The sequence below is a fragment of the Cetorhinus maximus genome, chromosome 7 (assembly GCF_964194155.1).
Source record: "Cetorhinus maximus chromosome 7, sCetMax3.hap1.1, whole genome shotgun sequence".
NCBI classification, from domain to species: domain Eukaryota; kingdom Metazoa; phylum Chordata; class Chondrichthyes; order Lamniformes; family Cetorhinidae; genus Cetorhinus; species Cetorhinus maximus.
The window spans coordinates 126,636,474-126,649,706 of record NC_135885.1 but is presented as its reverse complement, the minus strand read 5'-3'; positions in this window follow the sequence as shown (position 1 = coordinate 126,649,706).

Genomic DNA, 13,233 nt, shown 5'->3' with positions numbered 1-13,233 from the left:
AAAGATTAAATTAAAACATTTATTAATGAAAGAAAAGAAAAAAATTGAACACACACACACACAGGGCAGATATTTGCCCTTGGCATGCGGGCTCAGTGGGGGCTGGTGGGGGTGATCAGGAAGCCGTCCGCTGCCCACGATCAGGCAGAGAGGTGCCCCAGGGAGATGAAGATGTAAGAAAAAATATAATAAAAAATAAAATTGTAAGGAAACATGTCCCCTCATGTGACTCTGTCACATGAGCAGGGACATGCTTTCAATGATCAAATAAAAATTTTATTTGATTTTTATTTGCTTTTGGAAACATTATCCCACCTGTGGATGAGATTTCCAATAAAGTGCAAAGGCTGCCTTGGCCTTTTCACCTGCCCGCCAACCATAAGGTTGAACAAGCAGCAAAACATTTATTTTAATGAACGTTTTAAAGGCCTTGATAGGCCTTTAATTGTCAGCGGGGAAGGTGCTGACTCCAGTGCACGCCCACTGACCGAAATATCGCACATCTTTTTACGCTTGGCCGGGTTGGGCACGTGCCTGCCAAGCTAAAAATTTTACCCAAGTTTACAGTTACACAGTTACTTAGTCTTATAACAGTTCCAAAAATGTTTCTACTTAATTAGACTCCCAAATACATGGCCCTTTTCAGGCAGCAGTCCAAATAGATTCTTAAACTATGAAACATCCAGCAATATTACCACAAGCACCCACTATTGCTATAAGGGAGGTATCTCTCAGTTTCTCTCTCCCTCTCATTCCAGAGGCTTTTAACATAATGATAAAAGTAAAATACTGCGGATGCAGGAAATCTGAAATAAAAATAGAAAATGATGGCAAAACCCAGCAGGTCTGGCAGCACCTGTGGAGAGAGAAACAGAGTTAACATTTTGAGTCCATATGCCTCTTCTTCTTCTCCTCCCCTTTAGCTCTGCAGAAGAGTCATGTGGACTTGAAACGTTAACTCCGTTTCTTTCCCCACAGATACTGCCAGACCTGCTGAGTTTTATCAGCGTTTTCTGCTTTTAACACAACTTGGTTACTGGAACAGCAAACTTCTCTCGGGCGGCTAGGGATTTTTTTCCACAAGCCTGTTTCACATAGTGCACCTTCCAAGATGTCATGTGGCCACCCCCACACAGCTTTCCATTTTTCTCTAAATATATTTCTCCCTTTTGATCTGCAAATCCCATTGTTTCAATCTTCCTTTGGAAGTTACTTTCATGTTGTCTTTATGGCCAGCAGTTCCTGGAAAAATAAACTTAATTGGGTAGAATTTTGTCCTTGGTGGGCGGGCGGGCCCCACCGGCTTGACGGTGGGTGGGCTGCCGATCGCCGCAGCCTAAATGGACCCCGCCGCCATTTTAAGTGGGCGGGCCAATTAAGGCCCATCCAGTGGGCCACCCAATAGGAAATGCTATCCATTTCCTGTGAGGGGGGGTGCGGATTCCCCAACTGTCAGAGTGCGCTCTTTCGCGCATCTCCCTGAGGCAAAGTGCTACCTCAGGGAGATCGCTGAAAGACTGGCAAATATAAAAAATAGAACAATAAAAAATTCATTAACATGTCCCCCTTGTGTGAAAATGTCACAGGAGATGGGACATGTTAATGAAATTTAAAAAAAACTTTATTAAACGCTTTTAAATCCGATATCAAACCTCATCCCGCCACTGGATGAGGTTTGTAAAAAAATTACCTACCCGCTTGCCCGTTGGGCCCGTGCGCTGAGCCAAAGTTCGCACGGGCCCCTCAAAATCATCGACGATTGGCAAGTTAAGGGCCTTAACGAGGCCTTGAATTAATGGCGGGCGCTCGTCCCGCTGCATAGCGCACCCCCCAGCCGAAATATCACACTGACATCGGGACACCCGCGCGACGTCAACGAGCGACATTTTACGCACTGGTGTGCGGGCTCCGCCACCCGTACGCCAGCCAGAAGACTCTGCCCAATGACTTTGCCTTATTTATCTTGCCAGTTGTCAACATCTTATTTGAAAATCAAATAATCTCTCAACTTATCTAAAAATGCAAATTCCATTCACACTATCTGCTGCGACCTCATCTTAGCTTACCCCATCTCCATTTCAAAAATGCCCGTTTACACGTAAACCCTTTTGATGATTCAAACCTTGTGGTCTGACTGTCTGCAGTTTAATTAAACTAGATGCACACACACAAGCAAACGCACACAAACTCCCCATAAGCCTGCTTCAGTATCCCACAGTACTATTAGGGGAAAAATGATGTTTCCTTTACAAAGACCACTACTTAATCGTAACCTTCAGCCCTTAACGGGGAGGTAGGTATAGTTTTCAATGGTGGTCATTATAGAGTAAAATAGCGAAGCAACATTGCATTAACCAGATTCCCTAACGGAGCTATGAAGGTGCTTTGGGGCAATAGAGCAATGGGAAATAAGATCTCTTCCAGTTAGTGTTCCAATGTTCTGACCACAGTGCAAGAAGAAATTTAATAATCTTACCAGCACTGTCAAGGGATGACTCCTTTTCATAACTCAATCTCTGTACATTCCTTTCTTAAGTCTCAGCAGTATTGTTAGTTTCCTTCCTCAAGCCACTCCAATCACAATGCATCTTCATTGTAGCTCCCTCTGCTCGAACTCAATTCCGATTTCCCCTTTGACCAGCCTTGCTATTTCTTCATCTCATCTTGCACTCTAGGCTAGACTGTCTCCGATATCTTCAAAACCCACCAGTGGGCTCACACTAAGTTACTGCCACTTTCCTTACAGGAGAAACTGGCACACAATGAGAAAGGCCAATCAAGGACAGGAGCAGGTCCCACTAGAATACAAACTGACACCAATGAAGAAGATAGCTATCAATCATGCAGCAATACAGATGGCCAGGCTAGAGGTCATATGCAACTGGATGTTTGAGCATCTTTCCTTGCTTGTCTGCTTCCAATTCAGTCTCTCAATCATTCACTCATGCACACTCTTAGGCCAGGATTTTCCAGCCCCGTCATGGGCAGGACCCATTGTGGGTGAGACGGCGCCCCAGTCAGAAGTCCATTGACTTGCGGTGGGATCAGAAGATTGCAGCAGCGGGCGGGTGCAGAAAATCCCGCCCTTAGCATGATAACTTGGTGCTACTATTGGCCAGAGTAATGCTTACTCTGGCCATTGGGTGTTAACCATTGACCTTCTCCCCTTTCTCTCAGCTGCTCTGTCTATTCAGCCACAAAGAGAGCATCCCTACAGAATATACACCATCACTCACTCTTTCCTTCCCAGGATCAATACTGACACCAACAATCTGCATGGTATAGATTATGACTTGTATAATGGCTGTCTTGCCATCGTCTGTCCTGCAAGTCAGTGGCAGTGTTAAGCCCCCAGTCCAATAGGAACAATCATGCAATAGAAATATAACATTCTTTCTCCTTGAGGACGAAAGTACATCTGCTCCCTCAGAAACCCCGATCAATCAGTCTCCACCCTGGTGCCACAAAGCCAGCTGACCAGGCTGCCTAGGAGCCACCAAGCTGCTGCAGTCTGAAGTGGATCTCTCGCAGACTCAAGCTGCAAGACATCATCGACTCAGCAGGTCTGGCGGCACCTGCGGAAGGAGAAACAGAATGAATTTTTCAGGTCTGTGACCTTTCATCAGAGTTCACAGACCTGAAACATTGAGTGGGGTTTAATTCCCTCAGCTGGAGGTAAGTTTGGAGGAGGTAGTGGGGGTCAGGGACGGTGAGGACGCACAGGGAGGTGTGCGTGTAATCGGGTGGGAGGGCATAAGGTGGAAATCCTGCCAACTTTCTGACTCCCCACACTCAAGCTCCCTTTGGGAAGGGTGGAGGGCAGTCTTCCCACCCGGAGGTAAATTAAGGCCCTTAAGCAGCCACTTGAGGGCCTCATCCCAACACCATTGGAAATCTACCAACAGCGGGTGAAAAAACTCGCAAAGCAGGCTAACCACACAGCAAAACCTGTCATATTTGTCTACGACTTAGTGGAGGGGGGAGTTCCCTCATTCTCAAGCACTTAGTGCCCGATGGAGGGACCCTGCATGTGGGGGTGCACTCCCCTGTCCTTGCTGTTAACTTCCCTCCCCCTCTTGTCAATGTCATCCCTTCCCCCCACACCCGAACCCCGGTTCCCCCATCCTGTCCAACGTACCTCTCTCACATGTCATTGATCCCTGGTGAAGGCCCATGTGCATTACTGGCAGTGCCACTGTTCCCAGTGGTACTACCAGGACTGGAGAGCTGCTGGCTTCTGATTGGCTGGCAACTCACAGGGGCAGGATTTCTGCCCTGTGCTGAGCTTGATTCCATGGGAGCCTGCTGCTGTTCAGGTAAGTGCCGAAATGAGATTCAATTTCATTGGGCCTCATGAACATGGCTGTGGTGAGGTTGCCACCAGTTTTCAGGCCAGTGGTTGTGTTTCCCTATCACAACCATAAAATTCTGCTCATTAACTCGGTTTTTCTCTCTCCTAAAGTATCCTGATTGACTTTTTACAACCCTCAATAATTGGCCTCCCTCACCCAGGAAAATATACATTCCTGCAACACACAAAAATGCAAATATTAAGTACAATTTTACAATTCTGCAGCAACTGGATGGTAAAAAAATCAGCAGACAGTCTTCAAAAACTTGCAAATTGGATGGAGAGTGTGAAAGAGAGAGAGAGAGTGAGAGAGTGAGGGGTAAAGGGGAGGGGGCGCTGCGGAGGAGGGGAAGAAACCCACACAGGGTTTTGTTCCTTCACTTTCTCAGCTGCATGCCCAGTTCTACAGAGAAAGCAGGAGCTTAAAACACTAAAAGGGTTGGTTTGTCACACGACCTTATCTCAAAAGCTGCCCAGTGACCCAAATATGGCCGTGGCTAGTGAATTCCAAATGTAACTTGATTAGATCATGGTTGGGAATTCCTTTCTCAGCCAGAGTCCCATTGTCCAAGTGATTATGTCAAGTGGTTTGTATCTGCCCAGTTAACTATCCAGGTGATTGGATGTTTTCCTAATGGGATAGGAGATGGCTGCTATTCATCTCTTTCATGGCGCATGTTCCTGGTGCAGTTTTTCAAACAGGTTGTCTGCATTTCAATAACTTAGTAGTACATCAGGAACAGTGATGCAAATGTGCAGCCATCTTTGACTGTGATCCCAAGTCACTGGAATGTGGCTTTAGTAATTAAAAAAAATAACTAGGGGTTTCCAGCCAGTAGATTCAAAGATCATTTTTTTTTAATATAAAGCTTGGTTTCACTACAGTTCTGTAGCCCGTATAGCACCTAAAACCATCTTGGCATCCTGCAGAAATACATTTTCCCCCACTTAGATCGAATTTATAGGCAGTGGCATAATTGTTTTTATTTTCGGTGAAAGGTTGGATTGCAGCTTGCAATATGCTGCTGTAATTTCCTCTTTCTTCCCATAGTATTAAGACCAGTGTCAGTGCTATCAGTCATTATTTCCTATTAAGTTTAATGTTTAATACTAATTTCCTTGCTGTCTCATTTTGCTGCCTAAATCTTCACTCATACTTATTGCACATTGGTGCCTTACATTCACAGTGCAAGATGGTGTGTCAAACGGGCTGAAGCTATCAGAGCAGTCTCCATTTACATGCCATGCTCACCAATTCTAACTGATTGATGAGCCCTTAATGCGCCTCAGTATGGTAATGCCACCAATTTTGTTACTATTTCAGGCTTTTCTTTTTATCTCAATTATGCATCAACCTGCAGCTTCCCTCCTCACACTGAAGTTTTCTGTTTTATGAATTAATTAATCGAGGCATGTATCTATGCTATTGTCATTTGTAGAGAGAGAACAAACCCCTTAAACTCTCATCTGATGATACATTTCGTCACCAACCCTAACAGCTGCCATGAGATAGTAACTTGCTTTCATCTAAATCCCAGTGAATAAAAATAGGAGAACATTTACCTATTTCATTTTAAAACTCTGTGTCAGCATGGCTGCCAATGCATTGTGCCCTAGGCACTGAATTCATTATTCTAGTCACTGATAGGGAGGCATATTCATTTGGTCCTTTGCTGAGATTTTCACCCTGTTTATTTGTCAGGTTTCCAACAATGTATGTAGGAAGAAGCATGGCATGGCACATACACAGTTCCATTCTTCATGTTGGGGGGAGGGAGTTTAAAAAATAAGTAGAGATTTAAGGTAGAATGTGTACATATTGGAGTCAGGTGTACGTAAGATTTTCATCTTAGCAAAGAAATGCGTTATTTACAACACTAGTGAGACATGGACCAGTGGGTTATTGTATCATGATCATTCAGTAGCAATGTGTATGCCACATGAATCTCCATTTCCTTCAGTTTATAATATAAAATGGTTGCACAGCCATCAGATTACAATAGAGGAGGGGTGAGTCTAGCCAGAACCATGTTGGGTAATATGTGGGTTCATAGTAAAGCTCTGATCATGTTTTTCCCCTTACTATGATTCATTTACTATTTATTGAACGTTATTTTAAGTAAGGAAAAAGAATGTATGTCCAAATGTAACATGCTTCATAAGAAAAGTTAAATATTGTCAAAGCTGGAAATCTGAAATGAAAACAGGAAATGCTGGAAATACTCAGTAAGTCAGGCAGCATCCATGGACAGGGAAACTGAGGTAGCGTTTCATCAGAACTGAAAAAAGAGGTTTATTAGATTTTAAGCAGGTGGGAGACGGCGGAGTGGGGGGTGTGGGGGAGTGCAGCTGGGGGGAAAGAATAATAGGGGAGGTCCGCGGTGGGGTGAAAGGCAAGAGCGATTAAGGCCTGGATTTTCACAGACTTGGAGAGACTCCACAGACCTTTAAAAATGGCGGCCATGACCTGATTCCAGAAGTCCCGGCCCCATTCGCGCCACCCTCAATTTTCACTAGCGTGGGATAAGGATGCAGGCTGGTGTAGCTTGTAAGTCTGTACCCTGGCATGATGGTGATTGAGTGTGAGGAGTGAGGGCTAGAGAGTTGTTTCTTGTTTTGTTGATTTTATTGTACTTGGGACGAGGCCCCCGAGCACCGAGGTGGGCCTTTTAAATAGACCACCCCCGCACCAGATAGCCCCTGTGGCTGCCTCCACAGTTTTCCAGGGGTGGTGGGCCTGACTCCAGTTACCCCCACCCAACAAAATGAAAGCCCCACCTTTGCAGGCACTTTCTCCCAAGGTGGGCGCACCAAGCTGGGAAATTTCCCTGCTCCCACTACCTGCCTCTAGGATAAAAATCCAGCCCGACATGGCGGAGGGTAAATATTGAAAGGCCAAAAGGAGTGATAGTGGGACAAGTAAAGGAACAAAAGGTTTGTTTAGAGGAGGTGCGCATAGCAGAATGAAGAATAACAGCCTTCAACAGCAAATAAAAGAGAAAAACAAGAGAGACAAACAAACCCAGGAAAGCAAAAAGGAACAAAAGGAGGCAGTGTTACAATCTGAAATTGTTGAGTTCAATGTTGAGCCCAGAAGGCTGTGAAAAAGTGAGGTACTCTTCCTGAAGCTTAGATTGAGCTTCATTGCCTCAGTGTGAGTTATTTCACTTGAATGCTTTGAGGTATAAATTATTATGCACTGCATCTACTCTTCAAGTTTAAATCAGACACAAATGGAGCCCGTAGGAGTGGGCCAGGTGGCGAGAGGGCCTGCAAACCTTGGAAGAGGCCGCACATCCCATTCCTGTGTGAATGGGATGTGCAGCCTCCTCCAAGAGAGGTGCCCACTTAGGGACACACCCTGGCCTTGCAGCTGAACCTCCCTCTCCCCTTACCAGTGACCCCCATCATGCTCTCATTCACACATGGCCTTTGTCTCTCATCATACTCAGGCCTCTGGTGGGTGCATTACCAGCAGCAGCCACTGCTCCCAATGGCGTCGACAGACAATGGAGCATTAGCAGACTTTGATTGGCCAGCAGCTCTCGAGGAGGTGGGACTTCCGCAGCCGGAGCCTTAAATCCACTTAAGTGCCTGACAGGTGGTTGGGGCCTGGGTCAGGAACTCTAAGTCCAACACAAAGCATGCAAGTTTAGCAGTTGGATCATCTGCGCCCAATCCACACAGGTGTTATACCTGCTGCTGGATACATGAGGTCCTAAAACAAACATTTGTTCCCTTAAATATACAATTAAGGGGCCTATACCCTGGTAAAGGACCTTTACAAAATTTGTTGATGATGATAATTCTTCAGGTGCCACTGCAGTTGCCAACAATATGGAAGTGATAAAACCTTTTTGATATAAGCTCCTTCTTGTGGAGACAGGAAAAGTGCTCATCTACTCTACAGGAAGCACGGTTGCTCTTTATCGTAACCAGCTTCAATCCTCCTCCTGGGGCTTACCTGATAGCCACTGCCAGGGCAGGTGAGCTATCAATGGAAGGATGACCAGCACCTAAAGCTCTTGGCGAGTTTGTTGTCGAGGTCCAAAGGCCAATCTGCATGAACTCTCAAGCCTCTTGGTTAGGGTGCAAGCTGGCCTCAAAGGCCCAGATTAATTTTTAGGCGCAAAAACAGAAAATGCTGGAAAATACTCAGTAGGTCTGACAGCATCTGTGGGGAGAGAAAAAAAAAAGTTTAAGTTTCGATTCCATAGGACCCTTCTTCAGAGGTCCTACGGACTCGAAACATTAACTTTTTTTTTCTCCCTCCACAGATGCTATCTGACCTAGTGAACATTTTCCAGCATTTTTTGTTTTCGTTTCAGATTTCCAGCATCTGCAGTGTTTTGATTTTAATTTTTAGGCAGCTGGTTTTTCTGCTTCATTCTGAATCCTGTCTCACCATTATGGGAAGAGTTTTTTTTTTATAATATTACTATAAGTGTAACTTCACTGTAATCTAAGAAGACAATTTAAGCCAGAAGCAAAATACCAAAGATGCTGGAAACCTGAAATAAGAACAGAAAATGTTGGAAATACTCAGCAGGTTAGGAGGAACCTGTGCTGAGAGAAACAGAGGTAAGGAGAGGAGTTTAATGAGGATGATGGTGGGGCCCAAGGTCCATAACCAAAACTGGGGGCTCTCCCTCCGACCCGATCTCCGGGTGCACCGGGAGAATTAGGTCCCTAATTGGCAGCGGGAACCCTGCCGCCGGGACTCCCGACTCCAAGGAGGCCTTTTAATCATTCCCAGTAGGGAGGAAATCCCACCCCTGGGAACGTCCAACAATCAGAGGTCGGCTGGTCTCCATTACCTGCAGCACCACTGGGAGTGGTTCATACATTTGGGCCTTCGCCAGGGTTCATTTTTCAATCCCTGGAGAAAGGTTAATGAGGACAGAATGGGGGTCGCAGTGAGGGGGGGGGTCACTGGCAAGGAGGGGGCTCAGAGGAAAGGGCAGAATGGTGTCTCTCAGCAGACCCATTCACCTACCCTGCTGCTGGGTTCAGGCACTGATCATTCAGGCCTTTGAATGAGGGATTACTCTGCCCCCCCATCGCCCCCACCTCACAACAAGGCCGCAGGAAAACCTGAAAAGGGATTTGCTGATTGGTCTCCCCACATGGCGAGTCCCCCACCTGCTGCTGGTTGAACTTCGACAACAGGGTGAGGCCCTTAAGTCAGCATTTAAGGGTCACTTGAGGGCCTCAATTGTTGTCCGGGTGGGAAGGCTGTCTGCAAGCTTTCCCAACCTGGGCGTAATCGGGGAAAGATGGAAGGCGGTACGTCCTCACCCCAAACCCTCTCACCCGATCAAACTTGGAACTCACTTCTGAGAGGGAGGGGTTGGGGGCAGTGGGCATTAACCTGGAAAGAGTCAGAAATGTGACAGTTTGCCAAGTTTATTTAAGGCAAAACAGTCTTGTTTCCCTACTAGTCATTCTTCTCCATAACATTTGATGGTTCTTTCTTCTCTTACCTCTTCTGCCATGTATTCAGGGCCAGGATACAGTGCCCTTCATGCTGTTTAGTTTTTCCTATCAGCTATGCACTTTGTAATTAACTATAAGCAGTTAAATGGTAAATGTCGTTCAGAACATACTTCTGGCCATATTCCTTGGGACCTACATTCCATATCTCGGCACCATTTTTACAGGTGTAAAATGGACACATCAATAATAAGTTTAATAGTGGGAAGCCTATGCCTGTAATACGCTTGTGTCAGGGCCACTGATAAATTAGCCAGGACTTTGTTCTTGGGTGTGGCTGCTTAAAATGAGCACAGGTCTCATTTCTATATTGAAATAAGGCTTCCTCGCTCGTTTCTGGACCCGTTCATATAAATTGAGAAATAGCGAGAGCTTACATTCTTATTTAGGCTCTGCAGTGGCCCAACCAGTGACCTTAATTGGACCATTGAAGGCTATGGAAGAAGCCTGCGAGTCTAAGTTTTTTTTTTACCTTACCTTCTTGCAAACCCAGCCGGAGCAGGAGTACTTCTCCTGCCTCTAAATCTCCACGTTAAGAGCGTGGGCACCGCTGGCCTGCGCTGTCCCCGCTCTCTGCTGCATCCCTATTCAAACACGCCGGTAAATTCGACAGGCGTCTTGAGCCCACCAAATTTGGTCACTCCCTGACTGGTGAGATTTGCCAATCAATGCTCGCTGCAATTATTATAATTAGGTCAAGGACCAGCTTAAGATGGCTCTCGCGAGCCTCTCTGTTCTGGCAGGACTTGACCACATGCCAAACAGATCACACCAGAGGCTGAATATTGCGGGGGGCAGGGACTGCATGCACCCTCCACCCCCCTCTACCTTCGGAGGCAAAGTTGGTAGAAAGCCGACTCGCTCAGCCATTACTGAGGCTAAGTTGGCTGACAGTGGGACTTCCGCCCCTCACCAGGGATCAAGTCCCGCCCTTGGGAGCTGCTGGCCAATCGGATTGGTCAGCAGCTCCAGCAGCCCTGGCAGCACCAAGATCACATTAATAGACCCTGCTGGGACTGCAACCAGTCCAAAGAAGAAGGCCCAATGGATCCCGGAATAAGGTAAGTCCAGGGTATTGGGGGTTGGGAAGATTCAGACAACTTATGGAGGGGGAAGGGGGTTGGAGGTGGTGGGTTTTGTAGAGCAGGCGGGTAGGAAGAAAGGGAGGGTGCTATCTTAGGGGTCCTGCCCCCTGATGCGCAAATAGCACCCCCAAAGATAGTACCCCGCCTCCTTCCTGCCATTTTAAAAACGTTTTAACAGCAATGGCCTGCCCACTCCCACCCACTTGCCCACACCAAGTTAGTATGATGTGGGCAGCATATTATCGGGATCAATGGGTTTGTTAACAAGCCCCTTGGACCTTGATAATTTATTTAAATATCACGGGCTGGCTGCTGATTTCGATATGGGGATGAGGTCAGGGGTGGGTGAGAGGTGGTGGGGTGGGCACCCGCACCCGCCCTATTTTACATGCCCCCACCGAAATCACACCTGGGGGGGCATATAAAATCTAGCCCCAGGCTTCAGTGATAATGAATTTATGCCCCCTTGTCTCCAAAGTACTTTGTCATGATTGTCATACTATTCAAGATGGGGATAGGTGGGGTAAGGGTGGCAGAGGGTTCAACAATGGAGGTTCAGGATAGATTCACATAATTTTGAGTTTTATTCAGGTAATTTTGAGCATCAAGTTGAACTTTCCATCAGAGCAATAAATGGTGCGCCACCTGCCCAGAATTTTTAAGCATAAATGGGGTTTCTGCCACACACCCATTGGTAAGGAGATACCTGGCCATTGTATGGTAGGCAGCACAGGGTCTGTTGAAATCTATCCTGGATGTACCTATGGCATTTTTTCATTCCATGCTTTCCATGTATTTTTATTTGTTCAATATGTATTGAATTATTATCGACACATTTTCGGTGGCGCTGACAGATATTTTATGGAGAGAGAGAGGCACCAAGCAGGAGTTCAAGACAAATCAAATTGATATCCTGAGGTTAATTGAATTAGATTCTCTCTGGCTGAAAATGAATTGTCGAAGATTTATTGGTGGTTGTGTTTTTTTGGCTTATTTTTAAACTTATTTATAGGTCTCTGCCAGCTACTAAAAAGTGACACAAGGATAATGTAACCAGGTGATCTCTTTGGAATGTGTCTCCTTCTTAACATTTCGGATTGTTTACAGACCAAATGCGGGATGTCCTCTTTGCACAGTCTCTATTGAATGCTAATGATGTACTAGATGTCGCATAATTAGCCTGTAAACAGTAGGATAAGGGAAGCATTAAGTATTAAGTATAGGATGTTGGATACATGTATGACATTTAAAGTGGCTTACTGCTGAATTAGCAGGGGGATTGTTATGCAAAAAAAATTGTCTTTTTCCTTTCCTTACTCGTGAAGCTAAAGAGACAACGCCTGCGTTACTTGAATTTTCATGAGTTAGCTTGTTTACATTCATATGTTACAGACATGGGAGATGTTGTTCAAGTGACCCATTTGTCAGGTGGTTGAGGGTTGAACAAACCTACTGCTTGCCCAATGACACTTGCCAAAGACAAGAAACCTTTTCAAGTCAGGTCACATCAGAATAAAATTTGGCAAAGCTGCCACCATTGATAAGCAGCTTGCCGATTAGGGAACTGACGGTGGAGCACAGGAAATCCAAGTGCCCATCTGGGGAGCTGGTCTAACAGAGGACCATTGAACTCTCAAGGGCAGGCTGATTGGAGGAGTGCAGTGAAAGGAAAAAATAACAGAGAGAGCAGCTTTCACAACCTCAGGATGACCCAAAGCACTTCACAGCCAATGAAGCACTTTTAAAATGTTGTCACTGTTGTAAGGTAGGAAATGCAGCAGCCAATTAGAGCACAGAAAAGCTCCACAAGTACTAATGTGATAATGGTCAAGTAATCTGTTTTGGGGATGTTAGAGGAGGCATACATATCGGCTAGGACACCTGGAGCACTCCCTTGCTCTTCTTCAAAATAGTGTTATGTGATGTTTTACATCCATCAGAAAGGGCAAATTGGACCTTGTCATTTAATGTCTCATCTGCAAGATGGCCTCTTTGCCAATGCAAAATGCCCTCGGTGATGCGCTGGAGAGTCAGCCTATATTCAGGCCTGAATTTTCCCTCCTGCGTTTTGGAGCACAGATTCGAGACAATTCCCGGTTCCGAAAAGCCAACCCGGGAGAAAGTGCCCCAGATGGTTGGAATTTTGTTCTGGGGTGGCTGAGTTTTATGGGATTCAGGCCAGGCCACCCCTTAAGGAGTGCAAAGGCTACCATGTATGGAGGGCAGGCTGGGAGGAAGGCCTCAGTTCTCCAGCTCTGTGTAGAGGTTTTTAAAAAAAGCAGCCCTCCAGCCCTCACCCTCCCC